Source organism: Rhinolophus ferrumequinum, chromosome 13 (assembly GCF_004115265.2).
Source record: "Rhinolophus ferrumequinum isolate MPI-CBG mRhiFer1 chromosome 13, mRhiFer1_v1.p, whole genome shotgun sequence".
Taxonomy (NCBI): domain Eukaryota; kingdom Metazoa; phylum Chordata; class Mammalia; order Chiroptera; family Rhinolophidae; genus Rhinolophus; species Rhinolophus ferrumequinum.
Window position 1 is genome coordinate 34,064,889 of NC_046296.1, and position 15,378 is coordinate 34,080,266.

General features: G+C 36.3%; 1 pseudogene; it reads right to left on the reverse strand.

The window, feature by feature from the left end:
- Positions 1-14,299, reverse strand: part of LOC117032800 (heterogeneous nuclear ribonucleoprotein A1-like) — a 37,075-nt pseudogene extending 22,776 nt beyond the window's left edge.
- Between the last annotated feature and the right edge of the window lie 1,079 nt (positions 14,300-15,378).

Below are 15,378 nucleotides of genomic sequence, written 5' to 3' on the forward strand. Positions count from 1 at the left end.
GAAATTTGGCTATCTATAGTATTAATGATAATTCCAATCCTGGCAGATTTTCAGAACTCAAGTAGTGAAAGTAGCTCAAGTAGTGAAGCACAGTATCCCTGTCACTTTTCTGTCTTTTAGAATCATCCAAGTTCTAATCTTGTATCATAGTGAATATACATGGCCCTTTTGTCTTTGAGAAAAGCTTAGGTAGCTAGGAAGGAAGCTGAATTTCCAAATCAAAGTATAGGCTGTTTTAACCTTCTACCTTCACCTCTCAATTTCTTTCCAAATGGACTCTTAAAAAGTAGAATTAAAAGTTATTTACATTGCAAGCAATATTAAATCCTTGGCTTTCAGTGGGCGTGTTTATACAACTTGTGGTCAGTAAGACAGGTGGTCAACTTTGCCAAGGGTCTTTGATTAAATTCCTGGCCATGACGAGTACTCAGTGAGAAATGCTTGAGCAAGTGGTGCCTGTTTGGTGTCCACTGGCAACTGCATAAATTGTCCAACTTCCTTATCTTTGTTTCTGCACCTTCTTTCTCTGATCGGAAAGGGAAAGGCCTATCCATTTTACAAGCAGAAGATGGTCAGAGGGTGAAACAAAATTAGCATGTACTTAGGTAATTGCTCAATCATCTCCTCCCAAAATCACTGCAAATGACTCTTTTTCTTTGCAGGAATAATTGCCCACCTGCTTTTCAAAACACAAAAGCTGGTTTTGCCTTTGTGCATAAAATGTGATTTGGAGAGTTTGGGGAACATACAACCACATATTTACATAATCAAATGGCAAACTGCAATTTATTTTAAGCTCATGGATTCTTTGTTTTTCTTTACCCAACAATCATGTAAACAATGCCAAAAGCACGGGTGCCTGTCTGACACTTGGAGGGTTAGGTTTAATTCATATAACACTGTATCGAGGACACATGGCAGAATAATGGATACAAATGATTCTAGGACATTCTACTGAAAATACCTCTTATTTTCTGGTACATGCCAAATCCATTTTTAGAATTTTTTTCCATCCACCCAACCTTGTGCACATTACAATTTGTGTTCCCTGGAGGGAAAAGGAGTATAAGGTTTCTTGTTGATAATCTAAGAAATGTGAATAAAGTTGTTGGCAGATGGTTCACACATTTCATTCTGAAATATCTTATAGTGACAAATAACAAAGTGTATATAATTAGCTCTGTGCAGATGGCATGCCAAGTGTTGATATTCATCTCTGCAGACTTTTTACAAAGGCACTATTTAAGAGTCAAGATGCAAAGACATCCCATAAACCTTCTAAAGAGGACCTTAGCAAGGTTTTACCATGGCTCTCCCATAAGCCTTTTCTAGACCAAGTTTCCCATCCTAGACCCATTTTGTAGGCCATGGGGAGGAAACTCCGCAGTGAGCTGTGTCTGTACACAACTGATTGAACTGTTTTGATGGAAATGGCAGAGGCCTGCACCATGAATATTGGGACCTGTGTTTATTGCATTAAGCCTTAGTCCCTTTCTTTCTTTCCTCCATCGCGCTGAGCCTTTGCTCTTGCAGTTCTCTTTAGTGAGAATGTTCTTGGCTGTCACCTCTTGACAATCAGGTTTTAGCTTAAATGTCAACTCCTTAAAAAGGCTTTCCCTGACCACCCACACACTTGTATTCCTTCCTGCTATTAATTCCTCTGATATTATCCCAGTTTATTTTTCTTTTAGTTTTTATTGCTGTATTTTAGAGAAGTGGTAGGTGTGGACCTTGACCATCTGGTGCACTGCCATATCCCTGACCCCAATTACAGTGCAGAGGTACGAGAGGTCCTAAAATAGTATTCACACGAATGGCTTTTGTAACTCTCTCCTCACTGATCAAAACGTTGAAACTAATACCTTATCTGCATTGATCAGGAATTAGTATATATGGCCAACGTTAACACATTGAGCTAATATTATCTCTGCCATAAAGATTTTATTCCTTTTTTTTCAGCGCTTTCCTTTAGTTTGATAGCTACATATGGTAGAGAATGTGGAAGCAGAACAGCACTGCATATAAATAGAAACCAGAGTTTGACATACTTGTTTATTTTCTTTTATAGTTTTCCAATAAATAGGTATTAAGTCTGCTTAACTTATTTCTATATTGTCTACTATGAGGCCACGTGCCTAACAGATACTTTATGGTATTAATGACATACTGGATACACTGGAAAGGAAAAAATGTTGGCTTATTGAAGAGACTGGATGCCCAGCTTTTCCTTTTGGTTCCTTCATCAATTTACTATTATAATTAAAACAATATTCTGTGTCTGGACTCAATATTTTATATATATGAAAATATTTATAGTATATGTCTCTGGATTTGGTGGGGCTAATGAAGAGAATGTAATCCAAGGAAATAGAACTAGGCATTATTCTGCTTTTATTTTGAATTATTCTTTTAAAGAATAGCATCTCTGAGTTTCCATCTGGGTAATATGGTATTTTGCTTATAAATTGTGGTATGTATCATGGTGTGAATCACTACTTAAAATAATTTTTCCCCCATCTCAGTCCACTGAACTTTTGAGAATTCTGTTTCTTTGAAGTACTTTGAGTGTTTGTCTTGCTTCATAATCTTGTTCCAGGTCTCAAATATTTGCTCCTCTGGTTTTAAGCAGGAACAGCTGAAAATTTTGAGAACTCACTCAGTGAAACATAAACAACAGGTTTAAAGTACCGAAATGGAACATTACCTTCTTCCCCAGTGTCTTCTTAATTGTTAAATTTAAAAGCTTTAGACTGGGTATCATAAAATGCAATGATTGCCCCAGCTGGGATTCTGCTGTTTTCCAGTTTCTTCATATATTTTTTAAAAATGCAACTGTTTTGTTCTTAAAAATTTTGCAGTTTCTGTATATTTTCTCTATTCCCAAAGCTTTTAGTGCACATGGGGATCCTTATAATAGCCTTATTTTAAACTCTCAGTGCAAAAAGTTGGGCACATTCAAGTCACCAAATCTCTAAACTCTTAATCTACATGGACTCCATGGGCATCAAACTGCTGTGAATGGAGAACAGCTGATCCCTAATTGCTCCCTAATGGAAGGGCTTCCTGGAAAGCAGGTTTCTACTTCAGAAGCCATAGGAAGCGCAGCAACTGGAGGTGAAAACAATAGCAGCCATATCTAAAGTCTCATACACTACAGTGACACAAGTCCATTTCCAGGTCATGGGCTACTTTGAGGTAGTAAATGGTGGTCTTGGCTGTGTGTTCTAGCATGATGAAAGACACATGTATATACTAGACCGGAACTTAACAGTAAATGTTTGGCTTTAGTTGAAAAATAAAACGATAAAAGAAAACATGAGTAAATTACTAATTTCTTCTCTTATCTGTATGGATATCTATTTAATTCATTTTCTTCTCATTTCTGTCATAATTTTGGGTTCAACTGCAAGGTCATTGTTTCTAGAGACTCATAAGCCAATCATGATGAAAATAAGATGAATTTAATAGTCTGCCTGCTTCTTCCACTGATGAGCTTAGAAATTAATGGAGGCTTCAGAGGATCCAGTTGAATGATAAAATGGAGACTGTCATTTAGGGTTTCTTAAAATTGCATAGCTGGTATACAATATTAGATTAGTTTCAGGTGTACAATATAGTGATTTGACAGTTATATACCTTAATGTGATCACCGTGCAAGCTTATCACAATATTATTGACTATATTCCCCTTCACCCTTTTCACTGATCCCCTCACACCTCTCTCTGGCAACCACCAGTTTTCTCTCTGTTACTATGATTCTGTTTTTGTTTGCTTCAGTTGTTTTGTGTTTTAGATTCCACATATAAGTGAAATCATAGAGTATTTGTCTTTCTCTGTTGGATATATTTAACTTAGCATAATACTCTTTAGGTTCACCCATATTGTTGCAAATGGTAAGATTTCATTGCTTTTTATTGCTGAATAATATTCCATTGTCTCTATATATACCATATATTCTTCACCTACTCATCTATCAATAGATACCTAGGTTGCTTCCATATCTTCCCTGTTGTATATGATGATGCAGTGACGTAGGGCTGCATAGATCTTTTTGAATTAGTGTTTTCATTTTCTTTGAATAAATACCCAGAAAAGGGGTTGCTGGGTCATATGGTAGATCTATTTTCAGTTCTTTGCAGAATCTCCATACCGTTCTCCATAGTGGCTGCAGCAATTTGCAGTACTCACAACAGTGTATAAGCGTTCCCTTTTCTCCACATCCTTGCCAATATATATTATTTGTTGCCTTTTCGATAATAACCATTCTTACTGGTGTGAGATGGTATCTCATTGTGCTTTTGATTTGCATATCCCCGATGATTAGTGACACTGAGTGTATTTTCATATGTCTGTTGGCAATCTGTATGTCCTCTTTGGAGAAATGATGCAATCAGAAGACAGGTAAACACGAGATGTATGAGGCTGATCCCAGTGTAACATGACATACTTTTTAGAATGATTATACTGTAAGGTAACAATAAAACTAAAATATAGTAAATACATAAGCCAGTAACAGTCATTTATTACTATCATCAACTATTATGTGCTTGATATAGCTGTATGTGCTATACTTTTATACAACTTGCAGAGTAGTAGGTTGTTTAACACCAGCATCACCACAAATGCATGAGTAATGAATTGTGCTATGACGTTATGACAGCTACATCTCTAGGCAATAGGCATTTTCCAGCTCCATTATAATCGTATGGGACCACTGTCATATATGCAGTCTGTCTTTGACTAAAACATTGTTACGCAGCACATAACTGTACATAGTCCAATCACAGATAAATGGTAACCCATAGATGAACAAATATTGCTGACTATCCAACACCTAAAATTATGCCTGGTATATAATTATGATTCAATAAAAGCTTTTGAATAAATGCATGGATTAAACAATGAAATGTTTCCCCAAAAATGTGCTATGAAATCTGGGCAGCCCCGTAACGTGGTTTTTGAACAACTATAGCAAAGTGGCCAGAAGAGAGAAAATCCATTTCCTAGAAACTCTAGGTTGAGAGTCAAGGCTCTTAAAACAAAGTGAAATATTTCATTCTCCTGGTGTAGGAGCAGGCAGAAGTACCATTTCTTTCCTGAGTTTTGACAGCCACAGTTGTGTCAAAACTGCACCAGAATCTACAAGGTTCTACTGAGACTGTTTTTAAGACCTTGGCTTAGCAAGATTACAGAGATTACTCAGAGCAAAAGGTGTTCTAATTGGGCCCTTTGTGACGAAATTCTATATTTTGGGCCTCATGAGTCAGTCTCAACAGCACTCTGAGTTCCAACTAGTTCCACTGAGCTCTTATTGCAGAATTTACCTTTATCCTGGGATAAGTAACCAAATAGGGTTTTGCATAAGATCATTGCAGCAATTCTTTGTGTAATTAAGCCCAGTCTTTGTATAAGGTATTTATACAAATGTACAATTTCCTATGGTAAATACTTAGACTTAGGTTTTTGTATAAGGTCATTAGACCTTTAGGTTTGGAAGTATGCCATTTGGTAAATATTTTTTTTCCCCATTAACCTGTTTATTGCCTGCTACTTGCTTTGCTTTAGTTGTTGTCTGTATAAATGTACAGTCTGGTTTTATATATTTTTGTTGTTTCCCAGATTTTATTCTTTCTGTTGAATCTATAAGAGGATCTTTCACAGGGAATAAATGGAGGGATATGCCAAATAAGTCTCAATTCCAATGCAAGTCAGCTGTGAGGGTTAATGGTTTGTTAGACTGGTGACTGATTCATACAAAGTTAGTTGGTCAAACTTGGCCTTGGGTACCCTATCAGTCTTTCATGAGACCACTCCTTGTTTGCGAAAGAAGTCAATTTGTGAAAGAAGTTTCCTTTGTTTAGTCTGCATTCCAGCATTACTGCAGTCAGGTTGTTGATCATATGGCCCCTTCATGGCCTCTGCTTGGTCTGGGAACTCAAGACACTATTTGCAAGCACATACTGTTGACCAATCATAGTGACCTTTATTTCTTGTCTGCTTTTGGTTTGTCTATGTCAAAGCCACAACCTCTTATTGGAAGAACTCTTTGCTCCCCTCAAATCACTATATAAAATCCACAGTTTGTTGTTCCTGATCAGCATAGCTTTCCTTGATTATAAAAATCAATAATTTGCCTTTTTATTTCAGATGTTGACAGGTAGTCTCATAATCCTGTGACAATTCTGGGTTTGTCACTATTTGGAATATAAAGATGAAGATAAATTTACTGCTTCCCAGACTAAGGCAGAACTATATTGCTAAGGCACAGTCTACCCAAGGAAATAAATCTGTTAATTTTATATTTTTGAGAAGCAAAGAGTTCGGGGATAGGCAGATTTTCAGAGGTGGAAATGGTTTGATTATATCTATATACTCGTATGTGTAGTGACTATTGATTATTTGGCTTGAGTATTTATTGGAATGAGTTCATTCCTGATTGTCCGACTTTCAAAAACAAAAGGCTATCACTGATTGTTTTGAGTTGTAAAAGTGTGTTCACAGATTTTTAGTGGTGGATAAGTGGATTTAAAACTGGTTCTGGTGGCTACTTGTTAACATGGATGCAGAACAATTAGTCATTTCTTAGAAGTGTGGGAATCTCTCTTTATTTTCAGTACCCTATTTTCTTTCTCATTCAGCCAAAGCTGCTTCTATCAAGAGAAGGGTTTCGTGACTTCAGCATTAGTGATATTTTGGATCAGATATTTTTTTTGTGTGTCTATGTTTGTAGTGGGGACGTTCTTCTGTGCATTGTAGGATGTTTAACATTTCTGGCCTCTACATAATAGATGTCAGTGGCACCACCTTTTTCCAGTCATGACAATCATAAATGTCTCCAGACTGCCAAATGCCTCCAGTGGTGTCAAAGAGGCAATGCAAAATCACCCCAGTAAAAAAACATTGATGTAGAGAGATAAGTGTCTCTAGTGAACCCTGGCCTTAAGCAGGAACCAATATAGGCTAAACCTGAAGAGCCAAATTTTGAATAAGGAAAGTATGAAGACAAGAATAAAATGGAAGAATATGCAAAAGATTGTGGAAATATAGGAAATCTTGCCATCAGCAGCTTGTTACAATGTTCTTGCGTAAGCAGTAAATTTCTACAGAATGTCTGCTTCTGGAGGTTCACTGAAACCTTTTTTTTTTTTTTTTTTTAATTCTAAAGGGAGTAACTTTCCAGTTCTGCTACAGGTCCCTTCTATTCCCGCCCCCCCCCCCCCAAGAATTGGATCTGATAAGGACAGTAATGCTTCTGAGTAAGAGGCAAAGCCTTGCATAATTCAAAATTATGAATAAGTGTTCCAGTTAAATATATCCTTTTATCACTAGATAAATATGTTGAAATGTTCTGGGTAGGGAAAACAAATCTAAAAGGATTTTTTGTTTTGTTTTGTTTTTTCCTGTATTAATATTGCGGATTTTTATAGGGACATGATTCAACCAATCTAGAAAATAAGCAATAGTTATATATTTATAGATGGTAGAGGCAATTAAATAAAATCCACTTGGAGATACTCAAACATTCTTTATGTTATGGTTCTAATCCATGCTATACCATTACAAATATTATATATAAAAAGTATATAAATTATGTAAAGTTTAAAAAATATTAAGTTACCTGAGACACTGCCATTCAGATAAAATCCTGCTAACATTTGATTATGATTCTTTCTGTCCTTTCTCTATGTTCAAACACATACATAAATACATTAAATTACATATAAATGGCATCATGTCTTGGACAACTTCTCTTGTTAATAAGTGTACGTGTGTGTATAATCATAGTATCTAAGTATTTTTCCATTACATATTTATCCATAATTTAAATGATTAGTTACCTATCAATGGGCATGTAGGTTGTTTAAAATATTTTGTTTTACTCAAATAAATATCCATTTATCTGTGCCTTTTTATAGTTATTACAGTAGGGCCAAATTATCTAGGTATTGAAATTTTGATTGAGTGACAAAATGGCCTTCAAAGTGCCAAAACAGCCTTCAGAATTTCCTATCTGAGTTAGTTCTCCTAAAAAGAGGCAAGTTGCTAAACGTATGCCATGGGTGATTAAGGGCAGCTTGACTTACTCAGAGAAGATACTTGGAGAATGGAATAGATTAATTCAAAAGGAAAGAAACATCAATATGATTTGTAGGAATCCTTCTGAAGTCCCATAACAGAAACCACCATGTATGCCATGTAGGAAAGTGATACATTTATATGGGCTGAGAAACATGGTGTTAGTGTAAAGTTGAAAGAGTTAGCTAATGATTTCTTTTTTTCACTGGTACAATTTCCCCAAGGAATTAGTTAGGGCCTTTGATTGCTAGCTTCTATTGTAATTACAGGGATAAGAAGAGGACATAAAATGATTCAGGCACTCCGAATACATAAAACCCTTTTTTAAAACAATAATTTACATATTTAAACTTTAATTTTACCTTGATATAATGCTTATATAGCCAGACACCACTTGATTAGCCCCTGGGGGAAATCCAAAAAAGAAACCATTACTATGAGGTGAAAAAAAAAAAAAAAAAAAAAAAAAAAGGAGAGCATAAAAAGAGAGTTGTTTTCTGTGGGGATGGGGTAAAAAGTCAGAAAGGAATTGGTTAAAGAAAAAGAAAACTTGCTGGATTTTACCGGAAGAAATTACACATTTATTACAGAAATCCGAATGAAAAATTAAAATTTGACTCTCTGATCACTGTAATTATCAGTAATGGTCAATGGTAATTATTATAATTTAGAAAAATGAAGGAATCTGGCTGGCATTCAGGCATTTAATCACCATGTTATGACCACACCATTTGGAAAGCTTTCATTTACATTCATGGAGATGAATAATTTCTTTCTGATGTAATGAGAAGAAAACAAATTTCCTCTGCTTTACATATATCTTATAATCAGCTAGAGAAATCTCTCATTCAGATTCCTCTTATGCAAATGATCTACATTATTATCACAGAGGTTTACCAACGTTTTCTCTCCTTTGTTGTAAATTCTTTCTTGAGGAAACCATTTACAGTTTTAACTTAGTGGCCTATAGCTCACCACTGAATAGCGAGCTCTAACTACACACCACTCACTAAAGTGAAGCAACTCATTGATTAAAAACATAATAATATTTCTGTTTTTCGTTTATGGATGACTTTATCTTGTTCTTGTGATAAGAGCTTTCACATTCATTAAGTCACAGCTTTACTGTGATAGTTTATATAGCCTTACTTTTCAGATAAGAAACTTGTTAGAGAATTGAAGTTTTTTTTTCCTATTTTTCTCCTTTTTTCATTCTTAATCCAATATTCATTTCTATCATATGTTGCAAGTGTCTAAGTTTATTTTCTTAGAGATTATTCTTTATACTAGTGATACATTAAATAAACCATCTTTCCTCTTGGAGTTGAAATATCACTTTATTACATATTAATTTCTCCTATGCATCTGGATCTATCTACCTATCCATCCAATTCAATATGCAGATATTCTTTATGGACTCTCTACTTGTACTCTTTTTTCAACACTATCCTATTTTGATCACAAATATATAGTCAATTTAAGTATCACATAAAATAGATATTCTTCTAACACACCGATATGAATAATACAGAAGAATTTCTAAAGAACAGTATAAAAATTTAAATATGTAATAGATGATGGATAAGGTTATAAAATGATAAATCACAGAGGGAGAATTGCCATAACCTCAGTAACAGTGAAATAACTGTGAGTTAAAATTCAATATGAGACTCATTTTTATGAATTAATGAAAGAATGGAAAGAAGAAAGCAAACATTGGAAAAAAAAAAAGGATGGCATAGGAATTTCTAGTGCTAATCCTCTCCCTGGACTCATCAATTTGAATAACTGTCCAAGTACGAAAATACTTTCACAAAAACTAAGGATTCTAGGGGAAGGACTACAGCATCTGGGTGAAACACAGAAATAAGAAAAGATGCATTGAGATGGGTAGGAAAGGTAGATTCATATTACCCCAGCTCTCTACTCCTAAACTGTGGCAGCCCAGGGCAAAGGAAAACTTCCTTCCCGTGGCAAAGGAGAGTGAAGTGAACAGCCACCTTCCCTGTAGACCCCAGAGTCAGCCCATCCTAGCACCAGGACTATTCTTGCAGCCCTAGGTGGCTCCCTGCAGACCCCAGCTAACCACAGTGCCTGCTCATTCAATGATCAAAATTCTCGCAACAAAGAAAAGTCCAGGACAAGATGGTTTCACAGTGATTTCTACCACACACTTAAGAAGAATTAACACCAGTCTTCTCAAAGTCTTCGAAAAATTGAAAAGGAAGAAACATTCCTAAGCTCATTTCATGAGATCAGCCTTACACTGATTCCAAAGGCAGATAAAGACACTACAAGAAAAGAAAACTATAGGCCAATATTTTTGGTGAATATATATGCAAAAATTCTCAGCAAATTATTAGCAAACTTAATTTAACAGTATGTTTAAAAGGATCAGACACCATGATCAAGTAGGATTTATCCCTGGGATGCAAGGATAGTTCAACATATGCAAATCAATAAAAGTGATATGCTATATTAATAGAATGAAAGATAAAAGTCATGTGATTAACTCCATAGATACATAAAAGCATTTGACAAAATCCAATATCCTTTAATAATTAAACATTCAACAAATTGGATACAGAAGTTATGTACCTCAACATAATAAAGGCCATATATGAAAAGCCAACAGCTAACATATTCAATAGTGAAAGGTTGAAAACGTTTCTTCTAGAATCAGGAACAAGATTAGGGTGCTCACTCTAACCACTCCTAATCAACATAGTACTTGAAGTTCTAGCTAGAGCAATTAGGCAAGAAAAAGAAATAAAATATATCTAAATTGGAAATGAAGAAGTAAAATTGTTTCCATTTGCAGATGACATGTTTTTATATACAGAAATTCCTAAAGATTTCAAAAAATGGTTAGACCTAATCAGCAAGTTTAGTAAAGTTGCAGGATGCAAAATCAATATACAGAAATCAGTTGTGTTTCAGATTAATAGCAGAAAACAATAAGGAAAGCAATCCCATTTACAATAGCATCAAAACCAGTAAAATACTTAGGAATAAATTTAACCAAAAAGGTGAAATATTTGTACACTGAAAAGTATAAGACATTGATGAAAGAAATTGAAAAAGGCACAAATAAATAGAAAGATATTCCATATTCATGGATTGAAAGAATTAACATTTTTAAAATGTTCATATTACCCAAAGCTTCCTATACCAGTAGATCGAATGCAATCCTATCAAAATTCCAATGGCCTTTCTTATAGAAATAGAAAAAAACACCTAAATTTTGTATGGAACCACAAAAGACCCCAAATAGCTAAAGCAATCTGGAGAAAGAAGAACAAAGTTAGAGGCATCATACATCCTGATTTTAAACCATGCTACATATCTGAAACAATCAAATCAGTGTGGTACTAGAGCAGCCGATGGCTTGGTTAGAGCACAAGCTCTTAACAAGGTTGCCAGTTCAATTCCCACATGGGATGGTGGGTTGTGCCCCCTGCAACTAAGATTGAAAACGACAGCTAGACTAGGAGCTGAGCTGCGCCCTCTACAACTAGATTGAAGGACAATGACTTGGAGCTGATGGGCCCTGGAAAAACACACTGTTCCCCAATATAAAATTAAAAAAAATCAGTGTGGTACTGACATAAAAACACATAAACCAATGGAACAGAATTGATTGCCCAGAAATAAACCCATGTGTATATGATCAACAAATATTTGTCAAGGAAGCCTAGATACTCAACGGGGAAATGGTAGTCTCTCCAATTAACGGTGTTGGGAAAACTGGGTATCCACAAGCAAAAGAATGAAATTGGACCCCTGTGTTGCACAACTCACAAAAATTAACTCAAAATGGATTAAAGATGTAAATGTAAACACTGATGAAGTTCGGAAGTTTGGATCATTCTCATTTTGTAGATAAGAAAGCTGACTCACAGAAGTTACATGTATGTCAACCTCACATGGCTAGGTGAGTGAAAAACTTGGATTCAATTACAGATCTATCGAATTCAAAACTCAGGCCCTTAACCTCTGCTTTCTTCCCAGTAAATCTTGCTATTGATATAATTTTCATATGCTGTTATCACATTTTACATACTGGCTAATATGATTTGCTTCTCTTGCATTAAAAACAATCCCACTTTGATAATAATGGCTTTTGCTTATAATTATTATTTACTTTGATGATAATAACAGCATTGAGTTTAGAGTAATTCTCTATTTCTGAACCTTTGTGTTATATATGGTGCTATAAAAATCATCAATTACAAATGAGGGGAAAAAAGACAATGGGGGTAAATTGCCCATTTTTACACACTTATTATGGAGTAAACTGTCAGTTGTGATTCACTTCATTTGTTCTTTGCACTAATATATGCTGTCTCTTGACACATTTTCTTCTTGCCTATGAAATGTCAGTGTGACTAAATGATATATGACAACTCTGGCAACTATGACTTGTCACCTTCTGATCCATCCTTCATTCATTACCCCTTTAATTTGCTAAGCAATCACATATTTACACTTACAATGTGGCAATAGAATTCGTGCCAACTTCTCTTCTTAGGGCTGGTGTGACCTTAGTGCCTAATACAGCATCTATCTGTTCCATTTCTCCCATTCTTCTCTAGTCCAAAACCTCCTTCCTCAGCTATTACTGCATGACCTCAGGTCCCCTTGCATAGCCCATTGGCCATAGGGAGTGCATTTTAGTTACCCACAAAGTCAGAGTTTAAAATACATTTTCATTGCCCTCCCTCCCCTACACTCTACCACAGCATCACCACCTGCCTGCTACTCAGAGACCCTCTTCTGATCTCTGAGATGTGAATGTCCTGGGGAGAAGGTAAACCATACCTCTTCATTCTAGCCAGCCCTCTGAGGCCCAGTTCCCAGACATTAAAAACCTCAGCTTCATCTAGTATATCTATTAGGCATAAGGCACTGTGGGAGTCTTTAGAGAACATCTCACATCGACTCATTTGCTCCCCAGGCAACCAAAGAACCAGAGCAAAGTTATATATTGTCATGGCATTTATTGAGCCTGATTCTGTCCTCAGTTTGCAGGAGAGTATCATTTATGGTTAAGAATACCCCAAAGTTGCTATTTATCTTATCCTTTCTCTAAGAACTCTCATTGCTTCTGCTTGAGTTTTGTGGAATTGTTACACTTTTCAAAAATTATTTTCTACCCCACCCCCTTTATCCCTGTGTCCACTAGCTATCTATTATTTACCAACTGAAACTGCACCCAGCACAATCAGGGCATCTAAGGCATACATTGAATACCAAATGCTTCATCCTTCAGCTATCTGTGCAAGCCTGAAGGTCTGATTTATTGTCCTCTTATTTCTCTAGTCTCCAAACATATAGCTTCATATTTTAATAACATTGAGTGTACCTGTTCAGGTTAAAGCTGGTATGGGTGCAGTTCTGTTTTTTATTTTTAAAGAACAGCTATAAAAATAAGCTGCATCCCAGCATTGCCATTCCCTAGGACAATGAGCAGAGGATATATATTCCCCTTACGTTAAAGGGCTCAATGTACCTCTGTAAAGAATATAATGTAGCCATTGTAATTTTCATCTGGCAAATCAAACTGCAATGTTTTTCTTAGGGGCAGTGTCAAACAACTTTGGGACTAATAGATGTTTGGCTCTTACAAAAGAGAGCTTGTCCACATCACTAATCACTATTAATTTCTATCAAGTTTACCAACTGGATTTACTTCATTTTTATCTTGATGTATTATCTTCTTATTGAGGATGTGACACGAATGAGTATAGACCAATGCAGTCTCCTAGTGTTCCATTTCTGGAAGAGGATCTCCTGCTCCCTGCTGGCAGCCATGGGCAAGTTGAATAGGCTTCTCTAAGCCTATTCAGTTTGCTCACATAAGAAAACAAAATGATAGTACTTTCTTCAACATTGTTGTGAAGATTAAATAAGCTCAATTAAATAAAGTGCCAAGTACAAAATTTATATAGTGCCACAATTAAGTGCTCCGAATATATGACAGCTCTTATGGATAATAATGGAGAAGAGAGGAACAGTGGAAAGTTTCTCATTCTCTTAAAATCTCTATTTAGGGTAGATTATGCCCTCTGAGGAAATACTGGGAACATCCCAGCCTCTATTGGTCTGTATATCCAAGCAGTACCTGTGTCCCTCTGTGCCTGTACTTTACAACAAGTTGCAGATCAGATCGAGTCTTGGCTGCAGTGGAATCTGCCAGTGGGTACGCGCTCCTAGTTTGCATCAGGGAAAAGGAACAACTTCTCCAGTAGGTTCCAATCTAATCAAATTGTTCTACTAGATACTTTATATCATTGCCTGTCTTCCTAGAGCAGAATAGCAGGGAAATGCACCATTAAACAACCTTAGGAGTAAGCATGCCAAATCTCTTGACCAAATCAAGCACATATGATTCTATATCTTGAAACGCTCACTAGGTGGGTTTCATGGACTTGTTTTCACTGGAGCGCTGTAGGTACCCTTGACATCCAGAAGCAGGCTATATCCCCTAAGAAGCCCTTCTGAAAAGAGCTCAAGAAGCAGGAGATATGGGTCACCAGAGGCTTCTTGAACTGAAATGAGAGACAGCAGGATAGAATGAAAAGTGCTGCGCTGGGCACCAGCTTAACCACTAATAACTTGCATGATCTTGACCAGCTTAACCATTAATAACCTGCGTGATCTTGACCAGCTTAACCATTAATAACCTGCGTGATCTTGACCAACTTAACCACTAATAACCTGCATGATCTTGACCAGTCACAAGGGCTCTGAGCTTCCAGTTGCTTTACCTGTAATATGAGAAGAATGGGCTAGATCAGCATTTTTTAAAGTGTGTTTTATGGAACACCAGCCCAAAGGATGAGCCAGAAAATGAGGTTTCTGTGGATAAGTTCATTTGGGAGATACTGCATACATATCAAGTAAGGTTAGAGCAGGGGTGTCCACACTGCGGCCCGCGGCCAACTGCGGCCCATGATCCATTGTTAATTGGCCCGCAGCAAATTCCAAAAATATATTTAGTTTAGTTAAATAAACCAGGTGAGGCAATGCGTACTTCACCTCAAGTGAGTGGCCCGGCTGTTTGTGTATTTTACTGCATATGGCCCTTGGTGAAAAACGTGTAAAAAAGTTTGGACACCACTGGTTTAGAGAAAGCCATTTTCGGAAATCTACTGTGTTTATTAGGGCACAGTCCTTTAAGCTCTTTAAGCTTCTTTGAATCAGTATTTTTTTTTTTAACCTGTTTGACTACTGTTCCTTTCTGTTTTTCCTCCTATGTGCTGCTGGCAACACACCTCATACCTGGTACCCACAGACCAT